The 17,238-nt window shown below is 42.1% G+C and overlaps 1 pseudogene; it reads right to left on the reverse strand.

Moving 5' to 3' along the window:
• Window positions 1-363: 363 nt before the first annotated feature.
• LOC126485475 (5S ribosomal RNA) lies at window positions 364-481 on the reverse strand (annotated as a pseudogene).
• Between the last annotated feature and the right edge of the window lie 16,757 nt (window positions 482-17,238).

Raw genomic sequence — 17,238 nt, forward strand, 5'->3', positions numbered from 1 at the left:
TTCAAATACAACAGCCATGTCGTTTCGATTGCAAATCAAAGACGCTACCTTTAGATCACGGGAACTGTTAAGCTGTTGATGAAGTCCTCTGTCGAATAGAGTGTTTAGAAAAGTCTGTTCAATTCCGTTAGGCTAGCACGAATACTTCATTGATTGCTGCAGGTGGACAAAGAAAAGCGTCTTCAGGCCACAAGTGGCCCATCCGACCGTCGTGTTATCCTCACTGAGGATGCCGATAGGAGGGGCGTGTGGTCAGCACACCGCACTCCCGGTCGTTATGATGGTTTTCTTTGACCGGAGCCGCTACTATTCGGTCGAATAGCTCCTCAGTTGGCATCACGAGGCTGAGTGCACCCCGAAAAATGGCAACCGCGCATTGCGTCCGGCATGGTCACCCATCCAAGTGCTGGCCACGTCCGACAGCGCTTAACTTCGGTGATCCGACGGGAACCGGTGTATCCACTGCGGCAAGGCCGTTGCCCTGGACAAAGAACGTATTGCTCTAAGGCCTATAGTGAGTGTTGTTAGTTCGTTCCTGTTCGACTGCCAAACTTTTGACAACATTATTACGACCGTTTTGCTCACCTATTCGACTGTCAAGCTCTTGACAACATTATTACGATCGTATGTAGGCCGACCGGATTCGTACATCAAGAATTCGGCACATTTTAGCAGTGAATTAAACGGCATAGTGGTATAGAGGGCATATTAGTTAGTTTTGATGTGGTGTCGCTATTCACTATGGTACCACTCAATGAAGTGTTGCAACAGCTGAATCAAATTTTTCCTCCCTATGTTGCAGAACTGTATAAATATTGTCTCAAAACCACGTATTCCAAATGGAAAGAACAGTACTGTGAACAGACGGATGGTTTCATTGTGGGGAGCCCCTTACGCCCAGTTGTAGCGAACTTCTTTATGGGAAAATTCTAGAAGCACGCATTGAATATTGCGAACAAGTAATCGAATATCTGGTTCAGTTACGTGGATGACACATTTGTTTTGTGGTGGCATTGCAGGGAGGAACTGTATCGTTTTCACAGATATCTGAACAGGATCAAACTGAAGATTTAGTTTATCAAGGAGGAGGAGGCAGACGGAAGATTAAGTTTTCTTGATGTACTAGTCTTCAACAAAGCCACACTGTTTACCGAAAACCCACGCACACACTCCAGTACCTACACCGGGACCCGAACCATCACCCACAACAAAAGCTAGGCATTATAAAGGCTTTGACGGATAGAGCAAGGAAAATTTGCGAACCGGAGCTGCTTGACGCAGAATTAAAACATCTCACCAATGCCTTTCTCAAGAATGATGAAAAGAGGATAAAAACCCCAGCGTAGAAATCATAGCGATGCTCAGATGCCGGTGAAATCGAACGTTTTCCTGCCCTTATTAATCCTGTAAGAGCGGAACATCACGGTAATATACACACCCACAAGGAAAGTACAAGATACGCTCAGTCGGCCAGGGATGCTCTTCAGCCGCTGGAAAAAGATGGAATTTATTAGATTCCTTGTAGTTGTGAGGAGGTGTACATGGGTGCTACAAAAAGAACTGTCAGGAAACGACTCGAAGAGCACAAGACCAATTGTAGAAGATGGGAGACTGACATATTAGTTGTTGTGGAACATGCTTTCAGCCAGGAGGCATCACATTCATTTTGATAACACAAGCACTAGCAGCCACACTCAGATACCATGAATGACTGTACAGAGAGCCCTCTGAGATTGTAAAACATCCAAGGAATTTCAATCGAGAGGAGGAGGGCGTGAAATTAAATGCCATTTGGATCCCGGTGCTGAAGGAGATGTGTACTAGTCTTCCACCATGGGATGATAGCAACAGTGGACGACGGCTGTCGACAGCCGCCATCAGTAGCTAGTCTGGGTGTGAACGGGACATTCAAAGAAGCTACAATCCCCCTGAAAATATACTCCGTAGATTTGGTGGTGAAATACACTCGACCACCGCGTAATAGCCCAGAACAATTTGTTAGTTAGGGCTTGTGTTAACATAGCAGTGAATAACTTCCATAGTACTAGTTGGTGCTGCAGAGGGTAAAGACTGTGGGGGAAGAAAGACAATGCAGTACATAAAACAAACTACTGAAGTTTGAATCCCCGTGTGAAGCTATAAGTTTAAGAGGTTGGCACAAGAGAGGATTTCGTTCTGTGTTGCTTCTAACCCTTACACCACCGGCAGTTTTCGGGACTAATTGTGAAGTACCACATACATTTTTAAAATGTGGTTTTCAGAGGCTTCATCCATAAAGAACCTCTCAGACCCCTTCTCTCGCTCTCAACTCTCTAGTAATATGTGGAACAAATACACTCTGAGACCTTTCCTTACTAACTATTACTAGCCCTAAGGATGATCATTTCCTCCTATGTCATCCGGTGCCAACAAAATACTTCGGCACTCAGAGGGGAAACTTAGCAATCTAAAATACATGAAAAGTTGTCGCTGCAACGAGAACTATTTGTTTTGATGATTGCCACACCAAATTTCGTATTACGTCGGTGACACTCGTTTCACTATTCCGTGATAATTTAAGATGATTTTCCCTTCTCTGAGCTTTCTGAATGTCCTCCGTCATTCCTGTCTCCTAAACATTCCATAGCGCGCAACAGTAGATGATGATGAAAAAAAAAACTATTGAGCGATCTCGTTAGTAAACTTTGATATTTTCTAATTGTTCTGCTAATAAAATGCAGTATTTATTTCACCATCCTTGCTACATTTTCAGTGTAATGGATCTAGTTTAAGTTGTTAGTAACTATGATCTCTCGGTATGTAAATGGATCGATAACCACTAAATTTGTGTGATTTATCATGTACACGAAATTTTACGTAACTTTCTAATACTCATGTGTAGCTTTTTGCATACTGTATTGTTCAAACTTAAACCACCTTTCCCAGCGGTGCAGGTATCTTGTCTAAATCGCTTTGTAATTCGTTTTGATTTTCCAATCACTTGGCTATACTCTAAACGAGAACATCATCTGCGCGCACACTAGAAAGGCTGCTCGTATTGTCACCTAACTCGCTTCTGTAATCAAGATCACGAGAGCTCCTTCAAGATTTGCATAGAGAACCCCAGGTACAACTTTCCTTTCGCTAAATAGCTTCCAAGTGCTTGTTACAAACGGTGATATTTTTGACAGAAAAACACTTATCTAATCTCACAGCTGACACGGGACTACATATACCCACAACTTTACTGAAAGACGATTTTGCGAAATGGTGTCAAAAATCTTCTCGATATTTTTAAACATGCAATGAACTTAAGACACAAGTTTTTAGGATCCATTACTTCTTCTGTATAACCGAGAGAGGTGGTGCGTTATTTAGTACACTGGAGTGGCATTCGGGAGGACGACAGTTGTGAGCTGCAATCAGCCTTCTTCTCTGGAACTCGTACGTGTCCTCACAAGTCTTCAGAATATCACAACAAAATTCGTTTCTTCCAGATGGCTCAATGGGTGCAAGATTAAGATTTGTGTGTTTATCTTTTGTTGCGTTACTTCTTCAGACTGCGTTATGATTCGCAAATTCGACGTTACGCGTTTCGTTTATGTGTTAATTGCCTCTGTTGTCTCTCAAGTGAATGAAAATGCCAATATGCTGGTAGGTATCTTGATACGTTCAGTGCTAGGTACCTCGAAATGTGTTCAAAAATGTTCAAATGAATGTGAAATCTTATGGGACTTAATTGATAAGGTCATCAGTCCCTAAGCTTACACACCACTTAACCTAAATTATCCTAAGGACAAACACACACGCCCATGCCCGAGGGAGGACTCGAACCTCCGCCGGGATCAGCCGCACAGCCCATGACTGCAGCGCCTAAGACCGCTCGGCTAATCCCGCGCGGCTACGCAGTGTGTTCGTTGCACCACTTCCTCCAGTAGTGAAAAATAGTTTAATTTACAGAACCACTTTCACACACATCTAACCTCTAGCGCATACCCATTTCAAGTCTACCGGTCAGTATTACCTCAGATAAGTTTCAGTTCTTCGGAGAACTTCCAGTATCAAACGATCTCATACGTAATTACTTTCATACATAGATGTTTAGCAGAAATCAATATTCACGTTAACATTAGAACAGATTTTAAGGTTTCCTCTACATAATTTAAATTTTGTTATAATAGTGCTTAGTTACGGAACTATGATTTTACAGTTTCGTTTTTCAACAGTACATGTAATTTGACTTAAGCGAAATTTTGCACTGGCTCAACAATGCTGTTTTTTTAAATATTAATTTCTTAAAATGTGACTTTTTCAGTCCAGATTAAGTATTTTAACAATACAAAAATGTAAATGTAATGTTGTACTGATATCGAGATAAATCAGTTGTGTTGTGAATATGTTATTTATGGCGCAGTATAATTTCTGTTTATTTGGAATAATCCTGAATCTGTTGACTCTGATGGGAAGTACGGGTTTTCTGTATTGTCCGTCACTTGAGTTATCTAGTGAGGTAAGCATTTCAGAAAACGTAAGTAATGTTGGCAATATAAGGTTTCCTACATTATGTGTTTCTTGAGTTTGAATGATGCTTTCTTGTTCAGGTAACTCTGAAGGCTATGTACGAGCAGTGATTGGTAACATACTGGATTGAGAATCATCGCACATTAAATTGATTCGCTATATCTTAGTACTACCAGGAAAACCTGGCATTGTACAGGTATTTTCTCTGCCAATTTTTTGTTATAAACACAGCATTATATGTATCCCTACAGCAGACTTGGTGTGAGATGATCCTGGATAGTTCCTATATGATGGATGCAGAAGCTTCGGGTGTCTACAATGCGATTTTCTCAATTCCTCTGATGCAACGCCTCTTCATAGTTGTACAGATGGCTTTTGTTTTCTCCTATAGCCTTTGTGCATCGCAGTTGAAAGCTGTCAAAATGCTGCCAGATGTCAAGGTTTGTCTTAACCTGACTCGACTGTTCGAGTGCCTTAGTAGTAAAGAATAAATGTGTTAGAACTTCACACACGAAGCGGTATATTTTCACACATCTCAGTGTTTATGAGGTCATATCTCATGAATTATGATGTCCAATGATACGTTTGTGTAGGTACAATTAGCTGCACATGTGGATATTGTCTGCGAAATATTTTGCGAATTCAACTTGTAGCATAGAAGTAATAAAATTAAACGTCTTGCACAGTATGGCAATTTTTCGCGCATCTCAGTGTTTATGATGTTATATCTACTGAACTATTTGTGATTTAATTTTATCGGTGCATTTACTGGCGTATGTGAATAATGTCTGCGAAATTTATTGTGAACATAGCTATTAGCAAAGCACGCGAATAATAAATTTAAACGTCATGCATGAAGCAGCGGTTTTTCATTCTCATTGTTTGTGACGTCGTATCTCACGAGCTATGATAGGTGGTGGTTCGTACCTAACACCGATTGTTGCCTAAAAGTAAGGGATATGCGTGCTAAGTTTGGCTGAAATCAGTGCAGTGATAAGGAGGATATGTGGAACATACAAACACAAAAAACACACGTACCTACATGTTTAGAATATACGTGGACTGTTTTATTACGTAACTTCAGTCATGATAAAGGTCTTAGCTTATCATCGAACGTCGCTAATTGGAGAGATTAATTCGTCAGTTACGGCAGCAAGTACATGTGTTATCCCAAGTAGAATAGAGGAAGTTGTTACTCTATTTACTCGTGTTAACCTTTAACTCATAGCGTAAAAGTATCATGCGAACTTATTGATAGGTAATCTATCGAGTTGAACGGCTAGCGAGCTGAGTGTAAAGTAACAGGATGCGAAAAGTATTTTACGGTTCAAATCCTCATCTCGCGATCCAGGTTTAAGTTTTCGATGATTTCCCTAAATCACTCCAGGCAAATGTCACGATGCTCCCTTTGAAACGGGGAACAGCTGATTTCCTTCTGCATCTTTTCGTAATCAGAGCTTGTGGTCTGTCATTAATGATCGCACTGCCGACGAGACGTCAAACTCTAATCTTCCTTTTCCGTGTGAATAAACAGAACATTGTCCTATTGGGTCGTTAAGAAGCACTCATCGGCATCAGATGCGTAAGGGAGGAGAACGGGGCGTCTGCGGATCATCTTGACGCTTCCTGGAAGCAGGAAGAAAAATGGCAGGTGGCCTGTCGCGTCATCCCTCGCTGGAGGCAGCTCCGGTCGGGCGTGGCCGAATAAAACATGAGGCCGTAAAGCGGAAAGCCGCCGCCGGCCGTCCCGGAGTCGTGCGCCAACTCTGCTCTCCCAGGGACCCGGACTTCTGCTGTTCCCCAGCTTGACACGGCCGCATAAGTTATGAGCCCTGGTACTTACCAAACCGTAGAACGATCAATTTCACGAGGAAGTGTATTACGGCCTATATAACACGTACTTTGAAGAAGCTCTCTCTTTACGTGTTTTGGTGTGTCAAAAATTTCGAACCTCATACATTTACATATATACTCCGCTAGCCACCAATCGGTGTGTGGCGAACGGCATAATTCGCGCCAAAATCAACCCCCCCCCCTCCCCCTGTTCCACTCCCGGATCGTGCGATGGAAAAACGACTGTTTGAACGCCTAAGTACGAGCTCTAATTTCCTTCATCTTTGAATGATGATCATCACCCGATTTGGAAGTTGGTGGTAATAATATATGCTCTACATCCTCGGCGGAGATTGGATTTCGGAATTTAGTGAGCAGCCCCTCCGCTTAGCGCGTCGTCTATCTGCAAGTGTGTCCCACTTCGAACTTTCTATGAAATTTGTACCGCTCTCGTGATGGCCGAATGCAACAATCACGAATCTTGCCTCTCTTCTTTGGACCTTCTCAATCTCTTGAATCCGACCCGATTGGTAAGGGCCCCAACAATACGACTGGACGAACTAACGTATTGTAAGCAATTTCCTTTGTTGAAGGACTGCTTCGCTTCAGGAATCTACCAATAAACCGCAACCTGCCTTGTCCGTTACTTGTGTAATCCGATCATTCCACTTCACATCATTTCTAATAGTCACACCCAGATACCTGACGGATGTTACCGATTCCAGAGACTAGGCATTTATTTTGTATTCTAACATTAATGGGGATTTTCACCTTGTTATACGCAGTAGGTTACACTTACTAATATTGATAGATAACTGCCATTCATTACACCTCAAATCTATTTTCTGCAAATCCTCATTGATTTGTTCACAACTTCCGTGTGATATTACTTTCCTGTAGACTACAGCATCATCGGCAAGCAGTCTAATGCCGCTGTCAATCCTATCAACCAGATCGTTTTTGTATATCGTAAAAAACAGCGGACCTATTACGCTTTGTTCTGTTGAACTCACCCCACTCAGGACGACATACTGCTCCCTTTCTGTTAGAAAACTTTCTATCCAACCGCGTATGTCATCGGATAGACGCACACTTTTTGGAGCAAGTGACAGTGCGGAACTGAGTTGAACGCCGCTCGAAAGTCGAGAAATATGGCATCAACCTGAGAGCCGGTGTCTAGAGCCTGTTGTATATCATGCACAAAGAGGGCCAGCTGTGTATCGCATGACGGCTGTTTCCTAAAACGGTGCTGGTTTCTGCAGATGAGCTTCTCACAGTCTATAAAGGTCATTATGTGTGAACAAAAAATATGTTCCATGATTCTACAACAAATAGATGTCAGTGAATTTGGCCGGTAAATATATGCATCCGATTATCTACCCTTTTTATACATTTCTATGACCTGGGCCTTCTTCCAGTCCCGTGGAACGTTCCGCTGTTTCAGTGATCCTTGATAGATGATGGATAAGAATCGTGCTACATTTGTAGCATAGTCAACATATAATCTTACTAGCATAGTCAACATATAATCTTACTGGGATACCGCAGGGCCAGATGCCTTCCTGACGTCTAAGGATCTTAACAGTTTTACAATCCCAGATACACTAAACGCTATGTCACCCATCCTGTACCGTAAACGAATTTTTGAAAGCTAGGTTTTGGATTTTGGCCTTCTGTTTATCACCATCCGTTATATTACCCGTATTGTCAGCAAAAGAGGGTATTGAATTGTTTGTAGCGTTCATAGATTTTACGTACGACCAAAATTTTTTGGGGTTATTTTTAGAATCTGCAGATAAAGTATTGCTTTCAAATTCGTTAAAAGAATCTCTCATTGACCTTTTGACAGCTGCTTTCATTTCGCGTAATTTCTGTTTGTCTGTGGGGCAGTGATTACATTTAAAACGACTGTGCAAAATTATCTGCTTTCTCAGCAACTTCCTAATGTGTTTGTTGTACAAAGGTAGATCCTTTCCCTCCCTATATTTTTGCTAGGCACATACTTCTCTAGCACGTGGTGGACAATACCTTAAAATACCGACCAAAGATGCTCAATATCTTTGTGTCCCGCGGTGAATGCTTGGAGCTGACCAAGAAGATATTAATTAATGACAGTTTTATTTGCTTTCCCAAAAAAGAAAACTCTACGCTGTTTCTTTAGTTTTAAACTTCAACTGACATAGGAGCCACAACGATATTGTGGTTGCTAATACCTTCGTCTAGATTAACTTCCTCAAAAAGATCAGATCTGTTTGTCGCCAAGATATCTAATATATTACAATCTCGAGTTGTTTCTCTAACCAATTGCTCAAGGTTGTATGTTGAGAGCTTTCCTAGAATAACTTCACACGAGTCTTTGCTTCCACAAATTGCTTCATCTAATTATGACTCACACGACTTCTTATTCCCCAATTGCTTTTGTTTCTGTGAAATTACTTCCACAGTTGTTACGAGGTCTGCAGTACTGAGTCATCAACACGTACTGCATAAAACACTGACGAATTCTCCACTTCTCTAACGAAATAAGTACACTTTCATGGCAGTGTTCCGTAGAGTGTATAACAAATACAGAGTTACTCATCTACAGGTATTTCCCTAGGCATTGACCACCGGCTGAGAGCACAACGACTCCAAGTTGACAGTCTCATAAGCGCAAGATATCCATCAGTCTCAAGTGCTACTTCCGTGATAGCGACATTCCTAACAACCAAGTCAATGTTAGTATCGATCTGAAATTTGTAAAGTATGTATAAAATGCATGTTTCCCCATCAGCTGATTTTATTTTAAATCCAAATATGAACCAGTTTCAATCTTGGACCATCTTCAGGGATAACCGTTAAAATGGTTTAAGCCACCACATAACATTTGTCCTTACTTAAATAATGTATACAGCACGGCGTGAACATCAATACAGGACGCAGGACTTTTAGAAGCAAACATAACGAATACTAAATGTAAACATTTAGGCTCTATATACATTTAGTATTCGTAATGTTTGCTTCTAAAAGTCCCTTGTCGTATATTGATGTTCATTCCATGCTCTACACAATATTTAAATAATGAAATATAAAATGTGGTGGTTTAAACCATTTTAACCCTTATTTGTGAAGATGGTCCAAGAGTGAAACCGGTTGATATTTGGATTTAAAATAAAAGCAGCTGATGGGCAAACATGAATTTTATACATTGCTTAGTCTGGTCCCTTCAACCCCCACAAACCAACCAACCTATAAATTGCTTGAAGGCTATTAATAGTTACCTTCCAAAAATGCTTATAAATTAGTTTCTTTGTTAGCCCACAGAAAAAGAAATCCATTGGCTTCTCACATGGATCCGAACTGTCCATGGGACAGGACCAACATGGTCTTTCTTTGTTGTTCAAAGTGTACGTGAATGCTTTTTCTAGCACCACATCTAAAGTGTGCAGCTCTTCGTCAAGTCGAAGCCACACTAACTTTCGAATTGTTACGGGGAATATTCCAGGTACAGTGGGAGAACATGTTGAGAGATCGTGCTCTACACTATTACCTTCGGGTTATCTAAACCATTTGAGGTCGAATCCCATAGTCGTTTACATCACATATGTGAACTTTTGTTGATACGGTCCGCACACTAGTGCGTGTGAGATTCCGTCACACCAAACGTGTTTACTCCTGCCACTGAACTTTCCTTCGCTTGTAAGCATGGTCCCGTCTGGAAATCTCGAGTCATTTACATTTCAAATTAGCTGTGTCTGTCCTTTCAGTCTGACCATCATCCCTCATTTGTCGCCATTAACAGTACCAGTTCCCGCATCTTCTATCCTACAGCAGGTATGCCCAATGCTCTGTCCACTCTCCTCTAGTTTATATTTCCTACATTGCAGATATGGTGAAACTCCCTCCAGTCCATCTCATTCAGCGTGCCGATTACGTTATACTACTAGCCCTCAACACAATACCCATAAATACCAAAGATTCTTTCTCCAGGTGTAACCTGTTCCTCACGAAGGTAAATCCCTGCAAAGCAGGGATAATAATTGTAGGACGAACCATCTGTAGCCTCTGTTTGCATGTCACGATTCACAACTGTCGTACCCAGTTAAAACATACGCTAAAATATGATGAACTAACCTTCGACCAACAGCTATCGTGGGAACCTCACCTACCAATCAAGGGAAGGGAAGCCCATAACAGACTGAAAGAACTAAAACTACTAACTGCCCGAGCATGGGGATTGCGAGCCTCTACTGCACTCCACAAAATGCTGATGTGTTCCATCCTCATCTACACCAATTTGCCTGGATATCCGCTCCACTCACTTCCTCCAGATCCTTGAGCACCATGCACTCTGTCGTGTATTCCGCCTCCGCTTACCGTCTATCACTTTGTACCTATAACATTTCGTCAGTCCGCCTCCGGTAGCTGAGTGGTCAGCACGACAGAATGTCAATCTTAAGGGCCCGGGTTAGATTCCCGGCTGGGTCGGAGATTTTCTCCGCTCATGTACTGGGTGTTGTGTTGTCCTAATCATCATCATTTTCATCCCCATCGACACACAAGTCGCCGAAGTGGCGTCAAATCGAAAGACTTGCACCCCGAGAACGGTCTATCCGACGGGAGGCCCTAGTCCAATCTGAGCAAATTTGCATAGCACACGCGGTCCCTAGACCAGATACCTATAGCCTCACTGACTTCCCTCTTATCACCGATCGTAGTATGCTTCCGCGCCTTTACCAACACATCACACCGTCCCTACACCTACAGAGGCTCCATATTCGTATAATTATAACATCAAGTACTTGTAATAAAAACTGTTTTTATTTACTGACAATTAATTATCTGTGAAAGCGATATGTGAACTGTATAATCAACAAAATCCCTTGTGAATGACAGAGATGTAGGTGTCTATTAGACAATTGTAAATACAATGGTCCAATGCGAAAAAAGCTCTATTACCATTAGATCTCTCTTACGATTAGCCCTCTCTTGCAACTGGATCTCTCCTGCAGTTAGATCTCTTTCTGAATTGTATCTCTTTTGATCTATGTCGCAGAGATGTATTATAAAATGTGTGTCTTATTGGCGTGTGCAGATCGAATTTTCATTGAAAGAATAAAGATAGCTTTCACATCGCGACTACGTCATTTGAAGACTTTTTCACTTTAGATAAAAAGAAAAGAGAATGTCAGCTAGATATAATTAAATACGAATTTCTTTCGCTAGGTTCACGATTGTTTCAAAAGCCATTTTATGTGTAATCACTACTTGCCCATTAAATTCATCAAAACCTGAAATCATTCATTTTTCTCGACGTCATAAAAGTTATTACGAAAGGAAAGTTAATTTATTTCACAGTCGATAAAATGCCAAACTAATTTTTCCAAGCTAACTGTAGGCCGTAATTAATTCGCAGATTTGAAGTAAATGAAGATTAACAGTATTATTGTCATTCTCGACTTTTGCGAAAGTAGTTCAGAATATCCAAAGATTTAGCTGGGCCCCAGATTTCTTATAATGTTACTGCAGAAGACAAAGTTCCAATGAATAATTTTACGTAACAGTTAATGTTCATGATTGTCACATTGTCCGACCCTGGTACGTGAGTGGTCAGCGCGAAGGAATGTTATGCCTAACGGCCCGGGTTCGATTCCAGGCTGGTTCGGAGATTTTCTCAGCTCAGGGACTGGATGTTGTGTTGTCTTTATCATCATCATTTCGTCCCCATCGACAAGCAAGTCGCTGCAGTGGTGTCAACTCGAAAGACTTCCGCCAGGCGAACGATCTACCCGACGGTAAGCCTTAGCCACACGGCATTTCCATTTCCATTGTCACATTCAGAATATAAAGTCAATTTCACGTAATCACAGGCGGCAATGTTATAATCGAACCAACTATTCGTAATACTTTCTCACCTATCTCTGACCACTTCAGGGCTCCTTCCACCCTCCAGTTCGCAGCTCGTGGTCGTGCGGTAGCGTTCTCGCTTCCCGCGCCCGGGTTCCTGAGTTCGATTCCCGGCGGGGTCAGGGATTTTCTCTGCCTCGTGATGACTGGGTGTTGTGTGATGTCCTTAGGTTAATTAGGTTTAAGTAGTTCTAAGTTCTAGGGGACTGATGACCATAGATGTTAAGTCCCATGGTGCTCAGAGCCAGCCAGCCACCCTCCATCCTCCCCATGTTTCCTTTCTCTTTCCTCTTGATACCCACATTCTAGCACACCTAACATTCTGTCTCCCTACTGTCCAACAGAACACCTCCCTTTATCTCCACAGTTACTATTTCATGAACTCTCTTATTTATCCCCACTTCATTACTTTCCGCAAATCCCTGTTTTCTGTGCAGTCCTTCAGATATTTAGCAATAGTACGGAGAATCTGTTTTGCTGAGTGTTTTAAATATATATTTTGTTTTTGACTTTTCTTTAGTCTTTCGATGTTAATTTAAATGATAAAGAATATCAACATTTTTGAAGTTATGTGAACGTCAACAAATACCACAATTTTATAAGTTTTAAAAATATTTAAAATTTTCATTTTTTATAATTTGCTTCATGCTTATTTGTATTTTTAAAGCTTTTAGCTAATGAACAGTTTCTACCGCTAACAGCCCCACCCCCTTATGAGGTGAAAAAGCAAAAACCGATGCCTCTGTATCTCCCCTCAAAAGCCCAGTCAACGTGACGCACGTTGTAGCTTTGTGCCTTATTTTACTAAGATATTATTCACTGTGTTATCCTTGAGGACCGCTGGTTTTGTCAGACAACTTTGAAATGACGTGCAAAACGTTGTAGGCACTTGTGTATATTGGCTGCCAGGAGTGATCCCTTTATTATTGCAATATTTGTGTGTTAAACTATGAATAAACTGTAGTAAGTTCTCGAAAATTCTTTGTTATTTTTAGTGAGAGCACCCACATGATTTGCGTTTGTATCTTATATAAGTGCAATACTTTTAAGAAATCGGGACAAAGCATACCTCAAAATAGGGTAATATCTCGTGAAGTAAATATAATAGTTCCTGGTGGTGGTTGGTTTTAGTGACACCGTCTTCAACCTGTTACGTCATTACTAGGTAACCAGTGACTCTGATTTAAACTTGAGACAATGTAGCTCATGTTGGACAGAATAGCAACCATTTTCGTCTGCCACAGATGATATTCTAATGTTACATAATACCAATTTGTAAACATGGTGTTCGCAGTGTACAACGTGGGGCTAATAAATAGATTTCCGCAACACCTTAACAGTGGCACATCTCCTTGGTAACTAATAAATTAATTCACTGTAACTTTTACACTTATGTATCTTTTAGAACAAGACACTATCCAATATTAAGCTTTTTAATCTAGCAGAAAATGCCCAGCGACGTTGGATAGTGACACATACACTCTATTTATACCTTTTCGTTACTTTAAGATATACACAGAATAAAGTGATGCTCAACGTACGTAAACTGCACAATATCAATTGTATGAATAAATTTTTGCTCATAACTGTACGAAATTGTACTCTATGTATATTTTTTTACTTGAATCTGCCTTGTAGCCGAGGTCGGCTGTGCACGGTGGTGGCGCTCGATTCGGATGTAAACCGGTTCGAAACCTGGTGGTAGGTGAAATTTTCACTGCCATTATTTGGCCGAGGAAGGGAGGAAAGGTGGTGGCGTAAGGTAGAAATGATTCCAGTCTTTGCAGCAATGTCCTGGATTAAGTTACAAACGTCTTCTCTGTGTCTCACGAACTGACGGAAACCCGTCCGTCGGATGGGTTGGCTTGGGGTGTTTGGGAGAAGAGACCAAACAGCATGGCCATCGGTCTCATCGGATTAAGGAAGGACGGGGAAGGAACTCGGCAGTTCCCTTTCACAGGAAAACCTAAATCAGGATGGCCGGGCGCGGGATTGAACCGTCGTCGGATGGGGACGTGAAGATCGGCGGCCCACTTGGTGCTACTCACGAGGAACAGTCAACGTGCCGGCACCACGTTTCACCCTCTCCCTTCCTTTCATCCACGGCAACACAAGCCACACATTACATCGGCATGACATGCACACACATTTCGCATTTCGTAGCAGGTCGGGTGAGGGCAACGGTAAACTATCTCGTCTAGTACATAGGCATGAACATACGGCATTAATTAATCACACGACCAGAAGAGGTCAATGAAGTGGTCAACACATCGTAGATAAGCATTTATTTGTATTCTGCATGCACAGGCTAATCGTAATTTTATAATGTGGATAGGTACTGACCCGTGGCGGCTTATATCGATATTGCCACTCTGGTGGTTTATCTTCCTGCCACGGTCAGGGCGGTAAGCAGCGCCCTCTGGGGCCTACGCGAAGAGTAACGGGGCGAGGTCCTTTGGGGGGGGGGGGGGTGCTCCGGGACGTGGTGGAAGACGGTTGTCGGTTGACGCAGCGAGTGTGGGACCGGACCTATTGCATGGAGATATAGCCGCGCGGGATTAGCCGAGCGGTCTGGGGGCTGCAGTCATGGACTGTACGGCTGGTCCCGGCGGAGGTTCGAGTCCTCCCTCGGGCATGGGTGTGTGTGTTTGTCCTTAGGATAATTTAGGTTAAGCAGTGTGTAAGCTTAGGGACTGATGACCCTAACAGTTGAGTCCCATAAGATTTCACACAAATCTGAACATTTTTGAACATGGAGATATACAAGTTGGCTCTGAACGGAAGCAGCGGGAAGCGGGCGTTCTGTAACTTGCGTGAAGGAGTAACGATTTTTGCATTGGATGTCCCAGTGGTTGCGGTGGCTGCTTTCGGAGAAGAGAATTGGTAAGAGCTTGTGTCTACGCTCTTTTCGTACGATGTTGCTGCCTGCCGTTATAAACGGGTGAAATTCAGGAGCTTCTATTGACTATACGGGAACTGGTGATTCAAAATTACATTTGTGATTGAGTCTCACTTGTACTGTGACAATTTAGAGGCGACAACTCTGGTGGTTTCATTAGGTCTGGTTTTTTGCTGTGCAACTAAGGGAGTCAGTTATTTGAGATAACTGGGGGAGCACAATTATGTTGGTCTAAGTGATGCGTTCTCCACGTTTTGTCTATGGCTTTGCGAATCGAAATCGTGGGGGAGTACACGTGTGAATAATTTGCTACAGTATTGATGGTTATGTTGTAAAGACTGCTCTCTGGTGTGTTAAATCACGCGCTCATTTGTAGCCAATCTAAGCAGAAGTTACCACTGCTACTTGCTTATGTGCTACTGTCCTTATGATTGGCGTTGTTTGTCTTTCGATTGTGGGTGTGCTCACGTTAAAAAAAATTACTACTCTTATTCATAAGGGTTGTCTAGTAAAGAAATTGCGTAAGCTTTTATCATATGCCCGCCTGTTTGCCTATCACATTGGCTTTCTATGCAGTAACTGAAGGAATGTGTATGGTGGTTCAAGATTGTAGGCTGACTACTATTTGAACTGGTGTTGAGATTAAGGGCGAGATCAGCTCTCGTCAAACCCGCACGCTGCGCGTGGATAAACGTTCCGCTGTTGGGGAGCCGGCTCTCTTTTCTTGAATTTTGTAAGGATACGTGATGAGTGCATCGCTGTAGCTTTTCGCGTGCAAAATTGCGGGGTGTCGGTGCCGTCCTAGGGCTAGACTTGTGATGTATGTTATGTTGAAAGGGAATTAACTGGACCAAACTTAAGAGAGCTTTCAGTTTGTTTTAGGTCTGTACATGGAATGATATTGATATTTTGTCGATTGCGGCAACAACTTCCTGTGTGGGGCGATCCTCTGAGGGACTTGTATTGTACTGTTGCAGTGCAGCCGATCTGAAACGTGCTGCTTAAAACTTGGGACTGTAGCTCTCTGATGTTATATATTACTGTTTAATCTTGAATGTCCTGGATGTAACATGGTTGTTGAAGATTATGTAATTGATTTTGATCGCTGGTTCCTTAAAGGAAGTATTTCGTTTTAAAATATGTGATGGGTCAGAGCCTATTTAAATATGATTTTAACTCATCATTCAAATTTTCTAGTCTTGTTTTCTTAAAAGGCTTTCAGTTACATGATTGCTCTTTGCCTGTTTAAATGTTTGAGTGACTTAAAGAAGAAGAATATTATTTTGTAATTTGTACTGATTTTCCTGACTTGTGTGTTCAATAAATGAGTGTCTAGTCAATGGTGATGCACTGTTCTATTGCTAGCCTACCCCTTCCACTCCACAGACTGTTGGGCTGCTTTGTGTCGAAATTGTGTTCAGAACACCCCTCTGACCTGACACCTCAGGTACATATGTAGATGAGATTAGGAGCCTCTGACTCGAACATATTACAATAAAATTGAAGACCAATTAATTTCAGTCTTCAGTGAATGCATTCTTACTCTCCAGTTCAATTGTCTCGTTTATCCAAATATACTGATATTCACAAAGCAGTCATAAATATTTGCATATCTCAAGTTATTCCAACAAGGAAGAACTCATTCATTTATTGTATTACAATAGCGCTTTCGTTATGAAATTCAATGAGATCCACCCTGTACAAGATTGACCTTTTGCTTGGATGCTGTACAGTATCAGACACAACTAACGGAATGCATGCTCCCAAAATGTGATGCAGTTTCGAGGCTCACTGGTGTCGTTAATCTTTTACCAACGAAGTGCCAATTCGCTTGCGAGGCCGCAAACCAAGCACTTCTGTGCTTCCGTCCGTACCACACGCTTCCACAGCGGGGCAGTTAATAGCACCAGAGATTTTTTTTTCTTTTTGTCGTGCGCTTTTTTGCTGCGCTATACGTATGCCCTCCGCTTTGGTCGGACCCATTATTAGAGTTCGGAGCCACCCGCGGCCGCAACGTGCTCCGTGATCTCGTGCAGAGCCGCAGCGTGCGGGTAGGGAGGGTGGGGGTCAATGAATTTTTACGATCGCCCTCCTCCACAGATATTTGGTCCATACTGCGT

Source organism: Schistocerca serialis, chromosome 6 (assembly GCF_023864345.2).
Source record: "Schistocerca serialis cubense isolate TAMUIC-IGC-003099 chromosome 6, iqSchSeri2.2, whole genome shotgun sequence".
Taxonomy (NCBI): Eukaryota; Metazoa; Arthropoda; class Insecta; order Orthoptera; family Acrididae; genus Schistocerca; species Schistocerca serialis.